Here is a 7,500-nt window from a genome sequence, read left to right as displayed (position 1 = left end):
AGCCTGAATTTAAAAAGAAACTATAAATTCCTGAATTTAAAAAGAAATAAAGCAATTAGAAAATCCTCAAATTAAAAGCGAATAAAACTCTTGGAAAATGCTGAACTAAAAGGGAATAACGTAATTAGAAAATCCTCAATTTAAAACGGAATAAAGCCATTATAAAATCCTGAATTTAAAAGGGAATAGAGCAAGTAAAAAATCCTGAATTTAAAAGGGAATAGAGCAAGTAAAAAATCCTGAATTTAAAAGGGAATAAAGCAATTAGAAAATCCTGAATATAAGAGGGAATAAAGTCATCATAAAATCCTGAATTTAAAAAGGAATAGAGCAATTATAAAATCAACAATTTAAAAAGGGAATAAAGCGATTAAAAAATCCTGAATTTAAAAAGGAATAGAGCAATTATAAAATCAACAATTTAAAAAGGGAATAAAGCGATTAAAAAATCCTGAATTTAAAAAGGAATAGAGCAATTATAAAATCAACAATTTAAAAAGGGAATAAAGCGATTAAAAAATCCTGAATTTAAAAAAGGAATAGAGCAATTATAAAATCAACAATTTAAAAAGGGAATAAAGCGATTAAAAAATCCTGAATTTAAAAAGGAATAGAGCAATTATAAAGTCAACAATTTAAAAAGGGAATAAAGCGATTAAAAAATCCTGAATTTAAAAAGGAATAGAGCAATTATAAAATCAACAATTTAAAAAGGGAATAAAGCAATTAAAAAATCCTGAATTTCAAAGGAAATAAAGACATTGTAAAATCTTGAATTTAAAAGGGAATAAAACAATTATAAAATCCTAAATTCAAAAGGGAATAAAACAATTAGAAAAACCTGAATATAAAAGGGATTTACATTATAAAATCTTCAATTTCAAAGTGTATAAAGCCATTAGAAAATCCTTAATTTAAAAGGGGAACAAAGCAATGGGAAAATCTTTCAAGTCCGCGCTAAAAGTCCCCTGAAATCGAGCCGCAGAATATCTAAACTTTATGTGGAGATAAAGTTATCATCTTAACTGTTGGTGAATCCTTTTCGGGATGGGAATACCATTAAAGCAAATCGAGCCATTGCTGCTGTTCTGACACTTGCAAATTACGGTTCATTTATGGCCTCTAAAAAAAGGCCCCAGTTTCTTAACACTTTCAGATAGATGTTATCAGCATATAAATCTTTATCTGGCTGCTTCTGGCAGCATTGGTGTTCAAGGGTCGTGGCCTGGGTGTCTCTCCATAGCATCAGAAGAGTTCTGTATCACTAGATTTCAATTATTGATTATTGATGTCGACATGAATTATTTATTGATTAGCTCGTATATTCGAGGCTTCGTAAGTATAGATGACAGGAGAGTATAATGTTCATTGCAATTTGACCAGACTCTCGATGCAGTGCTCCGATAGCAGAATAGCTCCATGTCACTAGATTTCAATTACTGATTCTTTATTACAACCTGAAATATTTATTAATTAGCTCGTATATTCGAGACTTCGTAAGTAAAGATGGCAGTGGAGTTTAATGTTCATTGCAATTTCACCAGCCTTTCAAAGCAATGTTGTAATAACTATGTTGTCATACAGTATATGTAGCTAACAATTTATTTAAATATCTTTTATTTATGCCGGTTGTTTGCCTTAAGAGAAACAGAGATGAAATTTCATTTTATAATTTCTTGGTAAATTTTGAAGGAATTTAGTTAGCAAATTGTAATTTTAACCAAAGATTTTTCGTTGTGTGTTATTGTATCTGCGAAAAAACAGCAACATTTCCTATATCTTAGAAAACATTTTGAATCAAAGACACTCGCTTGACATACGAGTACTTAGCATGTCTGTTACCACGCGCAAACATTAATGAAAGCAAACTTTATGGTGCGTAAATTGCACTTATGGATGCGGTTTAATCTTACATTTGCACATAAATATCTCTTATGTAAGTTTAATTTTGTAAGAGTTCGCCAGCATGGTCATTAATAGATCGCCACACGCGATTATATTCGTGTAAGTGTACCTGTTCTATTAGATAATTCAGCAAAATCTAAGTATTATTTGAATTGTATCTTACATCAAGTAGGCCTACATGACTTTGGTCTGAATTTCTAGTTCCAGATTAAGTAATATCTAAACATGAGTTTATTTACCCATAAAATATCAGTGTTATACCTAAACAAAATACATATGTATACTCTGAAACATATTTTATTGGATGATTTATACTGGTGTAGGACTTCATTATTCAACCACCGCCCCACGGGAATGAGATCCTAATGGCATCATTCAATCCTGCATTTTTATTGGATATAGGATACAAGTCCATTTTAAGTAATTAGAACCTACAAACACAACCTTTACATGGTAACTGTTATTCCAGAATTCCCTTGTTCCGATGGAACTAGACCAGATGACTGTAAATTTGCCCAGAAATGTTCGAAAGTAAATTGCGTAAATGTTGAAAAAATCTGGTTCGAAAAACAGGGAAGCACAGTAATAAAAAAAAAAAAACCATAGATGTCAAAGTAAAGTGCAAATTAACAATAGCTAAAAAACACAGTGATAGCCAATTGCATGATGCTTGGAAATCAATACTATGATTATTGACATTCTCATCAGCAATTACAAGAAACACATCGAAAAAGGCAAATTAGGAAACTCAATTGAGAACTATTGAGTTGATAACAAAGTAGACATCAGTTAGCAATCCGAGTAACTGATGGACGCCAGTAAAAATATGGACTGGAACTACATCTGGAACTTCACTTCCCCCACAAATAAGGTTAAATCTTCTAGTTTCCGGTCCCCACTTCCGCTCTAAGATAGGAAGCAAGTAGTTCACGGTGCCCTAGACTTATAATGAGAAAGCCTTCTTAGGGTCTTTAATCTGAATACTGGATTACCTAGTCCATGAGCTTTATAACTAGATTATCTTTGATCAAGTTCATCTCTAGAAACAATTATGATGGCTACATGTGCAAGGACTTTCAATATGGCAGCATTTATACCCCATATATATATATATAATATATATATATATATATATATATATATATATATATATATATATATACATATATATATATATATATATTTATATATATATATATATATATATATATATATATATATAATATATACATATATATATATGTATATATATGTATATATACATATGTACTGTCTATACTATATATATTTATATATATATATATATATATATATATATATATATATATATATATATATATATATATATATATATACATATATTTATATATTCTATTTATAAATATATATGTTTTTTTATATACATTTCATTTCTCCATTTTAGTCCCTTCTTGCCTGTGTCTAAATTCTTTAACCTTTCCTTCCTCCAGTATGCCCATCAAACATTAACTGCTTTTGGGAGTTATTGAGCTTATTACAGATATTTCTGAGCAGTTACATCTAGCAAACATTATAAAATCCTATGATTAATACAGATTTGATATGTATGGAAACTCACACAATGTTTACCATATAGTATTTTGGCGTCATGACTTCTAGGATGTCATTTGCATGAAGTGATTCAGGATATTTTCAGTTAATATTACGTGAGAGTTTTATTCCATTTCAAAAATATAATCTTATTTGATATATATTTGATATTTAACAGAATAGTTTTTTTTTTTTCTTTTTTTTAGCCTCTAAAACTTTCAATGTATAGCTTTTGGTTCAAATCTAGCTGACGATGCATAATACAGCAAAAAGTATCTAACCAAGGTCAATATACAAAAGGATATTCTTGAAAGTCTCAAAGTATATATCTAAGGATGTGCTTCAGCATATTACAGTTATGAAGACTTTGTAAAAATGGACTTAAGAATTGTTGACAGCACATTGCCCCGGGTGTCTCTACTGCAAAGATATCTACTTACCGAGAACTATTAATAGCAGTCTGTACCCAAAGACAAACACTTCTTAAGAGAGTGAAAGTACCCGTATATAAACAATGAATCTTTTATTATCTAAAGTAGCCGAACATTCCTTTGCAGTATATGCTGAGTATCTAGATGTCGAGATTAGGTATAGCAAATTCTTGATAGATGAAGGTGAGTCATTATTTCTTATATATATATATATATATATATATATATATATATATATATATATATATATATATATATATATATATATATATACTGTATATATATATATATATATATATATATATACATATATATATATATATATATATATATATATATATATATATATATATATATATATATACTGTATATATATATATATATATATATATATATATATATATATATATATATACATATATATAAATATATACACACACACACACACACATATATATATATATATATATATATATATATATATATATATATATATATATATATACATACATATGTACATCTATATAATATATGTGTGCGTATATATATTGTTTATATGTATCTATATATATATATATATATATATATATATATATATACATAAATAGATATATAGATAGCTAGATAGATAGTTATATACATACATACATACATATATTGTGAAGGAGAAAAAATGGAAGAAAGAGATAGATAGATATAGAAATAGACAAAGAGAGTACCAAGCAACAAGGGGCATGGCATCTCATAATCTTCATTGATGAATGCTGAAGAATGGACGTTGATGAATAACGAAAATAAAATTAGGTAAAGAAAAGAAAAGGAAAAGTGCATTGTTATATTGCAAGCATCAATATTGATGAATAACTAAAGCCAAAAAAAAAGGGATGAACAAATAGAAAAAAGAGCATTGCTTTGAGAGAAGAATATGAAAGTAGCAGATAAAATCGAGAATTCTCGGAAGCTCCGTACGTAAACAATGCCTTATACGGTGCCTGCATAAAAAAAAAAAAAAGTCTAATACGTACTTATCCATGTGGGGTCAGTAACCAGGACCTCTCCGTGGGCGTAGCAACGATCACATTGAGGAGGTTGTAGATCAGATAAAAGAGGCGAAATGTATCATTATCATAAATGATGAGGGGGAAATTCGGTGTAGTGTTTATGATGGTGTTGTTTACCTTCTCGGAAAATATTGAAAATGGGATGGGGGAGATTATAAAAGGGTGAAGAGATGCTTAATTATTCTTCGGGACGGCGGGAGATTGGTTTCTCCATGGATATAGGATTTCCAAGACGGACATTAAGTACCAGAGGAAAATAGTATTTTTTGCTATAATGCATTAAGAGATGGTATTACTAGCGGGTAGACTGACATAGTTGAAAGTTCATAGGATAGAATTTTAAGTTAAAAGGCAAGTCGTGAATTTCAGAAACAAGGGACAGTGACAATACCCTAGAGATGGGATGATGACATAGAGACTAATCATATATACTTATGATCAGGGCCCAAGACTCTCTCCACCCAAGTTAGGACCAAAGAGAGCCAGGCAAGTGCTGCCGATGACTCAGCAGGTAGACCTATCGACTCCCCCAAAACCCGCATCCCTTGCTCAAAAGGGTGATATGGTTGCAGACACTACGAGAAACTATCGAGTCTGAGCGGGACTCGATCTCTCGTCCATCAGAACGCCAGGCATGGACGTTTCCAAAAGGCTACTCCAACCCTTGTCCATAGTTCCAGGATTTCCAAGACAGAGAATAAAGCTACCAGAGGAAAACAAGGGACCTTTGCTATTATGCACGAAGAGATGATATCACTGGGGGGGTAAATTGGAATAGTGAAATTCCTTTAGATCACATGTAAAGTGGAATGATGTTTCAAATGTGTAGTGATTAATTAATTAATTGGTGAGATTAATTTCTAATCAGTTAAATGTAATTTAGTGATGAAATTATTTTTTGTACATTTTCACTGTAAAAATTTCCAAATCAGAATTTTTTCTATATATAAAATGTTTCTGAGATATTCAAAGATACACACACTCTCACACACACACACACACACACACACATATATACATATATATATATATATATATATATATATATATATATATATATATATATATATATATATATATATATATGTTTGTGTGTGTATACACATAGATATACATACTGAATTAAAAACTCAAGGTAGAGACGACTGGCGAAATCTAACCGAGGCCCTTAGCGTCAATATACGTAGGAGGAGATGATGATATACAGTACATACACAATTTCACTCAGGGGTAAGATTCCACCGAACAGAGGGACCATCATAACTGTGTTTCACAAACCATTTTTAAATCTAATGAAATATTTGGAAATAAATGCTTCAAAATACCGTCTCGGTTTTCGTTTTTTGAATAGTATGTCGAAAACAATTCTGTAGTACACCTGCTCTAATTGTATGCTTAGCAGGGTTCCCCATACAGTCAAAATAAAAATACAAGAAAAACATACAAACCGAATATCAAATTATCCATCAAACGGATGAAAATTCTAACTTCATTAAAGTCTCATTAATAAAACTTACGACCAATAAAACCTAAATTTCTTTCCTATATACCATGACCTCTAAACCCAACTCACTTAGGGAAGAACGAAGACCTCTTTTACTGATCCTCTCATAAGCATTTCAAGTGCCCCATCAGACTGGGTAAGTACATGGGCGTGCAACGTGCAGTTGCGATCTCGTCGATTCTGCCATGTTTTTATCAAGTGCACTTCATAATGCTGAGCACTTAGGCAGTTGCAGCGTGAATTTGCAAGCAGGTCCATTGAACCACATAAGATTTTATGGTGGTTCAAACCACTTGTGAGGGTCGGTGATGACGTAGAATCGTTCAGAGTGACCTCGACGTAGGCTATCGTTGTTTGTGAATGTTCTTGTTTTTCAAGTCTAATAAAATTGTAAAAGAAACATTAATACTCATTTTGTTGCAAAAAAAAAAAAATTACATTCAAGAGTAGTTCAAATATGGTTGAGCATTGAAAAACGTGTTAATTAAAAATTGCTACCGAACTATATCTACTGGTACTTGGGTTAGCTTTAGGTAAATAAAAAAATAATTGGGTTTAGAAAATATCTAGGTTATATGATAAAAAAAAAAGTATGAGTATGGAAAAATTCAAGTTATTGACATTTGCTTGCTTCAGTGCTAAGATAGAATTTGATGCGTACATATCAAAAACAAATAAATTATCCAATATTAGGATTAGGTTTAATTAAATGTTAATGCATGTGCGTTGAGACAAGTACTCGAGTGATCAAGAAGTGAAGTATGTATAATATGAAATTACAAACATCATTAAATGAAAATTATGTAGGCCGAGAAATCATTTGCATTCATAATTATTAGCCTAATACAAAGTAAACTGTAAACTATTTTATTCTAGATGGCAATTTAAATGAACAATAACAGAGTTAAAATCATAGAAAATTATATGAAAAGGTAAAATTCTCGTTTTTAACTTAATAAATTTATTTACATTTTGAATCTGTTTGAATGAATACCATAACACATGAAACGGCCATAAACCCCTAACTATT

This window comes from Palaemon carinicauda, chromosome 9, assembly GCF_036898095.1.
Source record: "Palaemon carinicauda isolate YSFRI2023 chromosome 9, ASM3689809v2, whole genome shotgun sequence".
In the NCBI taxonomy this organism is placed as follows: Eukaryota; Metazoa; Arthropoda; class Malacostraca; order Decapoda; family Palaemonidae; genus Palaemon; species Palaemon carinicauda.
Note: the sequence above shows the minus strand (reverse complement) of the source record.